This window comes from Oratosquilla oratoria, chromosome 28, assembly GCF_046742065.1.
Source record: "Oratosquilla oratoria isolate Oo_2021 chromosome 28, ASM4674206v1, whole genome shotgun sequence".
Lineage (NCBI taxonomy): Eukaryota > Metazoa > Arthropoda > Malacostraca > Stomatopoda > Squillidae > Oratosquilla > Oratosquilla oratoria.
Window position 1 is genome coordinate 48,831,235 of NC_134804.1, and position 13,203 is coordinate 48,844,437.

A 13,203-nucleotide genomic window follows, 5' to 3' on the forward strand; every position below is an offset into this window, starting at 1 on the left:
TAAATACAAAAAGTTATGGAAGTCTTGATATCTGACCTTTATCGGTCATATAACACGACTTCCATAACTTTTTGTATTTACAGTAAAAAAACAAAACAAAAAAACTCGAGGTTCTTTGGAGTCTTGTATTGATTGATTTTTATTCACATTGCTAGGCTCTTTTATTTATTCATTTTTTTTTTACTAAGGCTTCTGTTACGTTTGGCCTTGATTTTTATTTGCTCCAACGTCTCTTACAGTGCGTCTCAGATGAGATGTGTGAATTTGCATTCTGGCTAAGTTCACATTCTATACTTGAGGTTTAACATCTCAGTGTTCTTGTCAACACTTGAAAAGGGGAATTTATTTCAAACTGTTTAAACAAACATTATAAAACACATCGTATGTGGAGAAAAAGCGTAAGGTTTTGAACTTACCCCGTAAGACTTGAAAATCATAGAAATTACGTAAGACTTGACAGGTATGTTTCTCTTGTTGACAAAGAGTGGAGTGATTTAAGTCACACACTTACTGCTTTCCTACGGTCTGCTGAGTATCTTAATTCTGATTAACTGGATGAATTAGTAAGCTTTGTTTCATCTACAATGTATGAATACATTCTTAAGGACCTCAACGCCAAGCCAATAGGTGAAGTGTATGAAAGAAGTATTTGAATTTGACCATTGGTCATTGGTTCGAATCAGGTCCGTAGAACCACAGCTTATAAGTTTTGGGACCATATAATCAGTTCGATGGTCCTTTTTGGTAGGTGTGAAGAAACACCGCCGATTTTACTTGGGCATATTTCACTGAATTTTTATGTTCTTTGATTCTTGTTTTGGTATCTGGTCGTTTCGCTACATGGCCAGTTCGCTACCAACCCTTTCGCTACATTGTTCGGTCGTTTCGCTACATTGTTTCGGTCGTTTCGCTACATTGTTTCGGTCGTTTCGCTACATTGTTTCGGTCGTTTCGCTACATTATTTCGGTCATTTCGCTACATTGTTTTGGTTGTTTCGCCATATTGTTTCGGTCGTTTCGCTACATTGTTTCGGTCGTTTCGCTACATTGTTTTAGTCGTTTCGCTACGTTGTTTTGGTCGTTTCGCTACATTGTTTTGGTCGTTTCGCTACATTGTTTTGGTCGTTTCGCTACATTGTTTCGGTCGTTTCGCTACATGTTTCGGTCGTTTCGCTACATTGTTTTGGTCGTTTCGCTACATTGTTTTGGTCGTTTCGCTACATTGTTTTGGTCGTTTCGCTACATTGTTTCGGTCGTTTCGCTACATGTTTCGGTCGTTTCGCTACATTGTTTTGGTCGTTTCGCTACATTGTTTTGGTCGTTTCGCTACATGGTTTCGGTCATTTCGCTGCATTGTCTCGGTCGTTTCGCTACATTGTTTTGGTCGTTCCGCTACATTGTTTTAGTCGTTTCGCCACATTGTTTTGGTCGTTTCGCTACATTGTTTTGGGCGTTTCGCTACATTGTTTTGGTCGTTTCGCTACATTGTTTTGGTCGTTTCGCTACATTGTTTTGGTCGTTTTGCTACATTGTTTTGGTCGTTTTGCTACATTGTTTTGGTCGTTTTGCTACATTGTTTCGGTCATTTCACTACATTGTCTCGGTCGTTTCGCTACATTATCTCGGTCGTTTCGCTACATGGTAGCGAACTGGTCATGTAGCGAAACGCTCTCCAACCTGGGTGTGTGCCAAAAAGCGCAATATATGTTGCAGTAATGGTAAATATAAGTTATGGGCGATAATCAGGCCCACCATTATTCTTTTTAAAATGATAAATTCTTTTACGAGATTGATTTCAGTAACAAAAAATCGTGGGAAACAAATGACAGTAGTTTAATTTAAAAATTATATTGATAAAACCGACTCTGTGCGATCGAGAGTACTCGCCAATTTTGCCGTCCTTTATGGGAATGAAGACGATAAGCTAAGTTAACCTCACCTTGCCTAACCTTACTTAATCTAACCTCACCTAAGCGAAGCTAAGCTAACCATAACTAACCTAAGTTAAACTTACCTATCCTAACTTTGCCTAATCTAACCCAACCTTATCTAATCCAAGCTAACCTGTCAAACCTTACCTATTCTAACCTTACCTAAGTTAAGCTAACCTTACCTAAGTTAAGCTAACCATATCTAACCTTACCTAAGCTAACCTAACCTTACCTAAGCTAACCTAACCTTACCTAAGCTAACCTAACCTTACCTAAGCTAACCTAACCTTACCTAAGCTAACCTAACCTTACCTAAACTAAACTTATTATCCCAAGCCAAACGAGTTGAATATTAAATTGTGTTGGAACTTGGATGTGATATTGATTAGAAAATTGAGAGGATGTCGTTTTTTCCTGTAAGATTACGAGAATGGCACCGAGAATGTCCAAATGTATGCTTCAGTGCTGCCATACCAGCATACGCGTTCGTTTTGACACAGTGAAAGCGAAGCTAAGGTAACCATAACTAACCTAAGTTAAACTTACCTATCCTAACTTTGCCTAATCTAACCCAACCTTATCTAATCCAAGCTAACCTGTCAAACCTTACCTATTCTAACCTTACCTAAGTTAAGCTAACCTTACCTAAGTTAAGCTAACCTTACCTAAGTTAAGCTAACCTTACCTAAGTTAAGCTAACCATATCTAACCTTACCTAAGCTAACCTAACCTTACCTAAGCTAACCTAACCTAACCTTACCTAAGCTAACCTATCCTTACCTAAGCTAACCTAACCTCACCTAAGCTAACCTAACCTTACCTAAGCTAACCTAACCTTACCTAAACTAAACTTATTATCCCAAGCCAAACGAGTTGAATATTAAATTGTGTTGGAACTTGGATGTGATATTAGAAAATTGAGAGGATGTCGTTTTTCCTGTAAGATTACGAGAATGGCACCGAGAATGTCCAAATGTATGCTTCAATGCTGCCATACCAGCATACGCGTTCGTTTTGACACAGTGAAAGACGTTGTAGAAGAACTTTCTACTAACAGGTACGATGACGGTTTGAGAGGGCAATTTCTGAGTAAAAGTTGTGACGTATTTCTGTTGATATGTGATCAGTGATATTTTGTCATTTGGATAAGTGGGGGTGACGTGTTTTGTGATTATATGTTTAAAGACTTTTTCATCTTCTGTCTTGCTTCGTTGATCAAACTTGCTGCATACAATGTGTGCCGTATGTAAGCTTTATTAGTGAAGGTTAAGTAGCACTGGGGACATTCTCTTTTGCCGTTGAGACTTCTGACTGATTGCCAATAAGTCGAGGAAGGGTAAGCGTCCATTGTTTGATTCTTAGAAGGTCAAGTTCTCTGAGTCTTTGGAGTCCTTAAATATATTTGATTCTAACGAGAATGTCATCTATGTAGCGACAATAGATGGAGGGGTAGTAGATGGTTCTCATGAAATCATTTGCGAACGACTCCTAGGTGGCTGCCCGTGGCAAATCCATTGATCTGCTTGAGAATGAGAATCCGACAATAATGGTCTCAAACTGTCAGGAAACAGATTTAATTTGGAAGTGGGTAGAAACAACTTCGCCAACCGTGTAGTTAATGAATGGCATAAATTTCCTGCAGAGGCAGTGCAATGTAGTTCAGTTCGAAGCTTTAAGATTCGTTTAGATCGGAGGTGGGGAACTTGCAGCCTTCCGGGCCATCAAGTGCAGCATTTGATATACATATTCTTTTAAAAGACCTTGAATATTTTTTAAGTCTGAAATCATCATACACCTGAAACTTATAATATACACCACGCACATAGACGAAAGCAAAGTTAACAATGTTTAGTGATGTCACTCCCCAAAAAATGGAACGATTTTTCTCTGAACCCGATGAATTTTAACTGAAAGAATGCAACTTGTGAAGGCAATATTTCCTATTGAAATTTGGAAAAAGGCGGTAGAATATCCTCGTCTTCGTGAACATGCACGCCGACTGATTTCCTGCTTTTCTACAACATACTGTTGTGAATCCACATTCTCGTACTTGACGCAAATCAAGAATTCGCTGAGAGCACATTGACAGATGAGTATTTGGAGGTCCAATTAAAACTAAGAACAACTATGTTAGAGCCTGATATCAAAATGCTTTCCCGAAAGAAGCAAACTCAAAGAAGTCATTAATTTGTATAAAAAGGACCTACGTATCCACTTTTATATTTTTATATTCATTTGAGTGATTAACGATACTATGAATATTATTTGATTTTGAAATTGCACATGAATATAAAGGATGTGCGTCTTAACAATTATAGAATTACTGTGTATATATATTTTTTAATGCATAAATGTAGATGCTTTCCTATTTTTTAAAATTTGAATTTTTACGTTTCTTGTGCGTTCATCATATGCTCCAATAAGCCAATTTTTTTTATATTTTTTCTTTTTTTATTTTTTTCATTTTTTTTTTTTTTTTTTTTTTTTTTTTTTTTTTTTTTTTTTGATTTATCATTGTGCGCCGAAGGATAAGTAATTAATTCTGATTTCATAAAACATGTTTCGTCAACTTGAACTTTGGAATTTTCGCTTCCAAGTTTTTCATTATCTTGTACATTAAAATTACAATATTTTTCTCTCAACTTTTTATTATACATAATAATTGTTTTCTTTGAAAGCATTGTTTCCCTTTCCGTTCTTTCCACCGTGTCGTTTAAAATAAAGCAATAAATTAATCTTAGTTGAATATTAATTGGAATTTTAAAACCCTTTATTAAAGTGTAAAATGGGGATATTAAATAATTTTTGCAATTTTTATTTCTGCATCTTAAAACATGACCAGCTTTTTTTTGTTTTTTAAGATTTTGAATCTTCATTTCATAATTACATTTTATGCAATTTTTTTGCTTAGTATTTTTTGTCTCATTAAATATCTATAAGCATTTTTTGCATTTCTAAATTGCTTTGAATTTAAATTCATAAAAAGGGTATAATAAAAAAAGGGTCAAGTGTAAATTCTGCACCCACTTCGAAATTTAAAAAATGGGTAAAAAATCATTTAAATTTTTTATACATATATTTTTGAAATAAGAAAAAAAAAATTCTAAACTGAATTTTTAGGGAGGGGAGTGGAAAATTTACACCGTCCCCTAAAAAGGGATAAAATAATTGAAAAAAAAAAAATGTTTTGTGGGACGATGAATTGTAAGGTGGCATTCATGCACAAATAGATTCCCCACCCCTGGTGTAGATAAACATCTAAGCAAGTTGTTATTATTTGCTTGATTTTCATTTACTATTATTTATCTGTCAATTTATCATTATTTACTATTTACCTGTTTGTTTATTATTTAGCTATACCTATGCATTTGTTGATTTTATTGATTATTATCTATATTACTGTAAGTTTTATTTTATTTTATTTTATTTTTTATTTATCTATTTATCATTATTATATATTCTATTCGCATCCGACCTAGTAATGGACCAAAAGGTCTCCTGTCGGCATGCACCGCCTTTGTAATCCTTTGTACCCATTTCCGCGAGGGCATGTGAGGGATGCATATGGTAGCTTCTGGAATGTTTGTGTCGTCACATCGGTAGACTCTATGTAGGATGAATTGTATTGTCCTATCGACATCGATGTTGGTAAATGAAGTTTCTACATCTGTGGCAAGTTCTTTCTTACTTAGTTATTGTATGTATTTATTGTATACGTAACTTTCCTATATTGTATATGTAATACTCATTTATTATACAAGTAGTACGTAATCCCAATATATATTTATTGTAAATGTTTTGTATAAGTAAGCCTATGTAGTCATTTCATTATATAAGTGCGCTATACACGATTACATAACCGATTATATATACGTCATTAGGCGTACGCTACAAGCGTATACGTCTGTGCCAATTTTACGTGCCATAGCATATACTAAATACCTTAATGCTATGGCACGTAAAATTGGCATAGACGCACATGCTTGTAGCGTACTCCTAATGACGTATATATAATCGGTTATATAATTGTGTATAGGGCACTTATATAATGAAATGACAACATAGGCTTACTTATACAAAACATTTACAATAAATATATATTGGGATTACACACTACTTGTATAATAAATGAGTATTACATATACAATACAGGAGAGTCACGTGAATGGAGAAGGGTTGTGTATAGATGAGGCTGTGATGCATGATGGGGAGTGGGTGGGGGATGGGGTGTGAGGAAGTATGTATGAGAAAAAAAAAATTGACGCAGCCTGAAGGGATTTCTCCCCGTCTTCTCCTTTCCTGCATGAGGGGACGGAGAGGGGGTGTCGCCGAATTTATGAAGCGGCCTTGCTGTGGATGTGCTGTGTCTTGCGACACTGCTTCTGACCCAGGGCAGTGGACAGAATGCAGGGATGACCCGTCATCCAGGAGGTGCCAAGATAGGAGGGAGGGAGGAGGGTGGAGGGGAGTGGAATGTATGGAAAATGAAATGGGTGGGAGTGATTTCTATGCCTTTTTCTTTTTGGCTACCCCCCGTGTAAGGGGGAAAAAGCCTTTGGTATATGTATGTATGTACGTATACAATAAATATATACAATGACTAAGTAAGAGAACTTGCCACACATCCAACGATACTATAATGTTATTTTCTGCATAATCATATGGGGCCATAAATCTATTAGTTATTATCCCACCACTAAAATTCCATTGGTTAAAATTCTACACAGTAGCGGACAAAATTTCACATTACCCCATATTTTAAACAACTTTGGAGAATAAATATTGAAAGGTTAATGGTTGATATAAAAAGATGCTTAAAATTAGTGATAATTTATTTGATTTATTTATCAGTACTTTTATCTATATAATTTATTTATCTATTTATTAGTTTATTATTTCGGTTTGCATGACAAAATCATTATGGACAGATATTGTCGCATAAAAAACGGGGTGACAAAACAGAAACAAATTAGAAAATAAATTCTATCTTTTATATATTTTTTTATTTTGACGCAAATCCATGGTTTCCTGGCTCATTCACTAAATAATTTTTTCTTTTTATAAAGTGTGGCCTAATTTTGAAAGTTTTGATGTTACAGATTTTCTTTCTCGGTTCTAAATTAAAAGATTAAAGTAAATTTATGATTAAATTTAACTACTGGTATCAGTAGCAGAGATGATAATCTTGTCGTTCTTTACATCACAGAGGACCAGAAACCGGTCCCCACTGTTTGTTTGTGTCCACTGAACCTGCAAGTCAACATCGGATCTCTTTCCCGGAATGGCACGAAGAATTTTCTGACAACTGTGGTGCATAGTTGGCTTGTAACTGGGGGATGTAGGCATCACAGCTGCCAAGTCAGTAGATCTGATGTCTTCTGCACGTGAAAGTTGAGTTAAGGCATTATCGAAGAGATATGGAATGGGAGTAGAGGTACTTCTGGAATCTTCTTTTAGCTGAGACTTTACCTTCTCAACAAATGTCACTAGGATGATTACGAGGTTTACTGCTGATAACATTATCTCCTTGGCCTGGGCAGTCCCTGTTGCGACATCTCCAGAAACCCTCCCCATCCTTGCCTTCCATGATGACGAGGTATCTGCGTCTTTCATAGAACACAGCTAAGCCACCTTTCTAAGTAGTTGTTAACTCCATGGTTGATTATACTGGAATGCCAGTACACTGCCATTCTTACACAAAAGGTGTGATGGTATATCACACATCAGGGATTTGACAGCCCACAATTCACACACATTTAGGTGTGAATATGTCAGTATCTCTTTGAAATGAAGGTGTTGAGGGGTGTCAAATTACCATGAGGTCAAAGTAAACGGATTAGCACACATATGTGCTGACAGAGTTTATCTACACCTCAGTGAATTATTAACAGGTGTTAAAACACTTATGGGTTGTTAAGTACAGGTGTCAATCTAGAATTAGATCAAAGTAACGGATTATCACACATAGGTGTTGACATAATGCTGACAGAGTCCATCCACACCTCAGTGAATTATTAACAGGTGTTAAAACAGTTATGGGTTGTTAAGTACAGGTGTCAATCTAGAATTAGATCAAAGTAACGGATTATCACACGTAGGTGTTGACATAATCCATTCATACAATATAACGCAGGAAATAAAAAAGTAGAATTAACATAGATAATATTTAAAATTGGAATAATCAAAAGACAAGATAAGATATAATAATAGTTAAAATTGAAATAATCCAGACAAATAAAGGCAAGATAAGATATATTAACAATTTCTACAAAGTAGACATTTTGGGACATTATGTCATTTTGGGAATTTCAAAGTAAACATTTTCGGAGTAGACATTACGGAAATAAATCAGATGAGGGGGGTTGAGCTTGTGTGGTTTCACGTTGCCGAATGTATGCCCAGTCGCTGGATAGTATGGTGAAGTGCGGGTTGGATGATGAGGCATTGATAGTAAGTAAATCGCCCAGGGTACTGCCCATACCAACGCCATCAATCTGGAAATAACTTCTGCCTGAAGAGCATCTAAAGGGTACTTCCTTAGTACAAACCGAAAACGTTCTGTAGGATGATCTGTATAATTTCTTTTGCAGGAACATTAGGGGATAGAGTTTCAACATCTAGATAGGCTAGGATTCCTTGATGGGTTATATTTCTGAGTAAATCTACGAATTCATTAGTAGGGCGGAGAGTATGGATGGTGGGAACGTATGGAGTGATCAAATTATTAAGTTACTTTGCTAGCTGATAGGTGGGAGTAGGTACTTGTGGGATGATGGGTCATTTGTGAACTTTCACATTTCCACAAAGAAATACCCTGGTTCGTAGCGACCTTGCAGTTGAAGAAATTTAACACAGCCACTTACTACATTTGCATTATCAATCAACTTGGCATTTTTTTTTCGGATTTCGTCCATGGGGTTCTCTCTAACACGGAAAAGACTCGTTTTTCCCGCGTGACGAGCCTGCACGACTCCTTTCCTGTTGGATCTCATCCTTGATCTACTTACGCGGGAAATACAAAAGAAATGTTCCTACGTCACCATCTATGACGAAACATGACATTTCCTACGAGTGTATGACCTGGTTACGTGGGAAGAACGAGTCTTTCGTATAAACCAATAAACTGTGAGTTTGCCTTTGCCTAGGGCTATCCAACTTGTCGGATTCTCAAGTGCTGTACCTGCGTTGAGGTTAGTATCTCATTATTATTATTTACTTGTCAGTTTAATATTTGTCTATTTGTCAATTTATCATTATTTACCATTTACCTGTTTGTTTATTATTTAACTATACCTATGTATTATTGATTTAGTTTATCATTATTTATATTATTATAATTATTCTATCTTATCTATTCTTTATAATTCATGTATATTTTTTCGCATCCGACCTAGTTATGGACCAAAAGGTCTCCTGTCGGCATGCTCCGCCTTTGTAATCCTTCTCCCCTTAGTTTTGTAGTGCCCTTATATAAGTGTGCGCGGATTGATGTAGTATTGGGGCTTAGGATTAGCTTAAGATTCCAAAACTGCTTAGTAAACTGTGAACTGGTCTTACGCACGTTCAATTCCGTTAAAACTTTCGAATTTGAATCTTTTCTTATTCATGTTAAACAGGTCGGGTGCACATTGGTACGTATTGTCATGTTTGTTTAATCCCCATGTGTCTTGTCGTACGTCTGGAAAGACGCAGAGTGCGGGGTGATCTAATAGAGGTGTTCAAGTGGATCAAAGGCTTTGACAAGGGTGATGCAAACAAGGTCATCATTTTAAACAACAGGGCAGGACTCGCAGTAATGTTTTTAAACTGGACAAATTTAGATTTAAAAAGGAAATAGGCAAGAATTGGTTTACTAATAGGGTGGTTGACGAATGGTATAAAACTTAGTAACCATGTAGTAAGCACTGAAACTATGTTATTTTAAGAAACGATTAAACAACTTTATGGATGGAGATGACAGGTGGTGATGGATACGGAGCTGCCTAGTGTAGGCCTTATGGTTTCTTGCAGTCTCCTTCATTCTTATGTTCTTATGTTGCCTTTTCTTATGTTCACCATGTTTTATTTTTTCGTGTGATTTCTAAATTTATCTAATTATATTTCTTTATTTAAAGTTAAATAGTTTTCTTGTCCCCGTGTCCTTACGGCAGGATGGCGACCTTCATTTGTTTACTTGATCATTTGAAACCGTTAACAGACATAGGGTCTAAGGCAGTGATTCTTAACCTGGGGGGGCGCGCCCCCCTAGGGAGGCGTAAGTGATTTTCAGGGGGGGCGCGCGAGGCTCAGGAGAAAAGTAGAAATTTGACCAGTTACATGTTATTTTCTTGAGAAGAAATGGGTCAGTAATGTAGAGGTAAGTTTATGAGATAATGCAGAAGTATCGTCGTCACTAACTTTATTTTCAAAAGTCTCCCAGCCATACAAATTTTCCAATGTATTGACTCCCTCCCTGCAAGGAGGGGTCTATAGATGCAAGGGGGGCGTGGAGGAAAAGAACAGTTCCTAGAGGGGGCGTGGTAGTAAAAAGGTTAAGAACCACTGGTCTAAGGGTTTCCATTTGTTTAACAGAAGTTTAATAAAGTAGAGATGAGCAGACAAGTATAAACTGCGCATGAGGACAGTTTCCTGCGGATAAGGCATATCCTCTGGAATTTACGATGAAATCACTAACGCTGTAGATAGCTACAGATTTTCCTTCTCTTTCTCGACTCTGTATAAAATTCCTTTTCATGTAGACCGTGTTCGGAAAACTGTATTAATAATTTGCCCTTCTGTGAGATATACGTCGCATTGCGGACTTGCAAAATTGTATTCACACTAAACACAAGACGCCACCAGTGGTGTACACTCCATTTCGTGTGGGGGTTTGTGACACATTGTGTGGCATTGGCTTTCCTAGTGGGAATCGCTAACCGATGTAGAACTACAAACCCAAGAAGGCTCATGGTTTCTCGCGCAACACAATCCGCATTATCCCCTGGGCCTGCCATATTGGATAGTCCTGGCTTCAGTTTTGATTGGCTCAGAACCAAACCGACCATAGGAAATACATCTATCACAAAATCTAGCGATAGTTAGACCCATCCTTGACTATGCGGTACAGTTTTGGTCTCCGTCCTACAGAATGGACATCAATTCACTAGAATCAGTACAGAGAAGAATGACCAAAATGATACAAGGACTCTGAAATTTGCCTTACGAAGAGAAACTTAAGCACCTAAACTTGCACTCTCTGGAAAGACGCAGAGTGCGGGGTGATCTAATAGAAGTGTTCAAGTGGATCAAAGGCTATAACAAGGGTGATTCAAACAAGGTCATCATAATAAAACAACAGGGCAGGACTCGCAGTAATGGGTATGAACTGGACAAATTTAGATTTAAGAAGGAAATAGGCAAGAATTGGTTTACTAATAGGGTGGTCGATGAATGGAATAAACTTAGTAACCATGTAGTAGGCGCTGAAACTATCAATTGTTTTACAAAACGATTAGACAACTTTATGGATGGGGATGACAGGTGGTGATGGATACGGAGCTGCCTAGTGTGGGCCTTATGGTCATTTGCAGTCTCCTTTATTTCTTATGTTCTTAAAACAGAATTGGTGTAACTGCTTCGGGAGGTTGAATAAGGGAGGCTTAATGCGGGCGAGATAAAGTATCTGCCGGTCTTTCTTGTCTTTATTGACAATACTATCTGAGTTTCCAACAAAAGATTACTAATAGGTCCTTTGACAAAAGTACTCTAAATGCCGGGCTATCACCATCGACACTGCCCTGGGCAGATGTCTGCCCTCTGCCAGGTGCGCGTAGCTAAGGCAGATCTGTCTGGCAGGCTCGTGAGTCGTGACTCGGTCAGCTCTGGCCTGTGGTAGGCTCTTGACCTGACCAAGTCTGGCGGTCTCGGCGGTATATCCGTCCGACAATAAAGGGGGTTAGTGGGTTGTCGTATATGACACGTGTTAGTTAATAATTACTGGCACAAGTGTTAGTTTCGTATATAGGGTTTAGTCGTACGGTTGGTGGGTGTGGTTAGACATGGTGAGGGTATATTAGCTTACGGGTAACGTAATTAGGGTAGGTATAAGGGTGCAATGGGTTAAGCTGGTGACATTAGGCATCTTGTGTTGTGACATTGTGTGGGGCGTCGCTGTTGCCTCACTCTGCGTTTTGCAATAGGGAAATATATGAAGTCTGCAAAATACAAGTCTTGCTCAAGGCGAGTGCCATGTCGCATGTGTGTGGATCACGTGCGTGGTTGGTGATGGTTAGTAACGGTTACAATTGGTCTCAATAGAAACAAATGTCGGCCTGTCATGTTTACAGGAAAATGACCTGTCGACTTATGCATTTATTTTAAATTAACTCTACTGGAATCCTGATCCTTCTCTAAACCTTGTTATAGTAATATAGATTTGTATTTTTGTACAGAAAGGCGTGAACTCTCACTGAAAATATGTAGAGTTATGAGTGACGTGACGCTTGTGACGTGACGCTTCTGCACTGTACTGAAATGGTTCTCTGTTAAGGAAAACATTGCCACCCTGTGTTCATTTTTGTTGGTTTTGTGACAATTTCTTAACTTTAGATTCATCTAACATATAAGATACTTATAAATCACTGTCCACATCTGAACTCTGACCCAGCCGAGGGAGTCTCAATCAGTCACTTTCGGCCATAAACATACCAAATGGACTGTTTGGAGGGCTAAGACTCCTCATTAAAACAATTTTTTTCTTGAGGAAGTTTTATATTTATAAAATCCGATGATTGTGTGCGTGCATGTGTGTGTGTGTGTGTGTGTGTGTGTGTGTGTGTGTGTGTGTGTGTGTGTATTCACTTGGTCTTTGGATCACGTGTTGGACTCGTGATCGACAGCTATTTCCCTCCTGGAAGAGAGCTCAGAGCTCGTAGGTCCGATCTATGGGTAATGCTATGACCTTACACACGCACACACCCCCAACTCCCCGCCCACGAGAGTCAGAGTAACGACCCGAAGCGCAGCTGTACCGAAATAATTTCGGCCCTGGGCAGGATTCGAAGCAATCACTACGGGCACCACCATGCTAGTAGTTCATCGCTTTACCAACTGCGCCACCGTGTGTGTGTGTGTGTGTGTGTGTGTGTGTGTGTGTGTGTGTGTGTGTGTGTGTGTGTGTGTGTGTGTGTGTGTGTGTGTGTGTGAGAGAGAGAGAGAGAGAGAGAGAGAGAGAGAGAGAGAGAGAGAGAGTAATTAATGAATAAGAGTAAAAGGAAAATAAATTTACTGATTG

The 13,203-nt window shown here is 38.0% G+C and overlaps 1 protein-coding gene across 1 annotated transcript in view; it reads left to right on the forward strand.

Moving 5' to 3' along the window:
• The first annotated feature begins 2,879 nt into the window (after nucleotides 1-2,879).
• The window catches only part of LOC143040183 (vascular endothelial growth factor receptor 3-like), a 66,881-nt gene continuing 56,557 nt past the window's right edge, over nucleotides 2,880-13,203 (forward strand). Inside the window, exon 1 of the mRNA XM_076210847.1 lies at nucleotides 2,880-2,988. The gene's annotated coding sequence lies outside the window, so the exon portion shown is untranslated. The remainder of the gene's footprint in view (nucleotides 2,989-13,203) is intronic.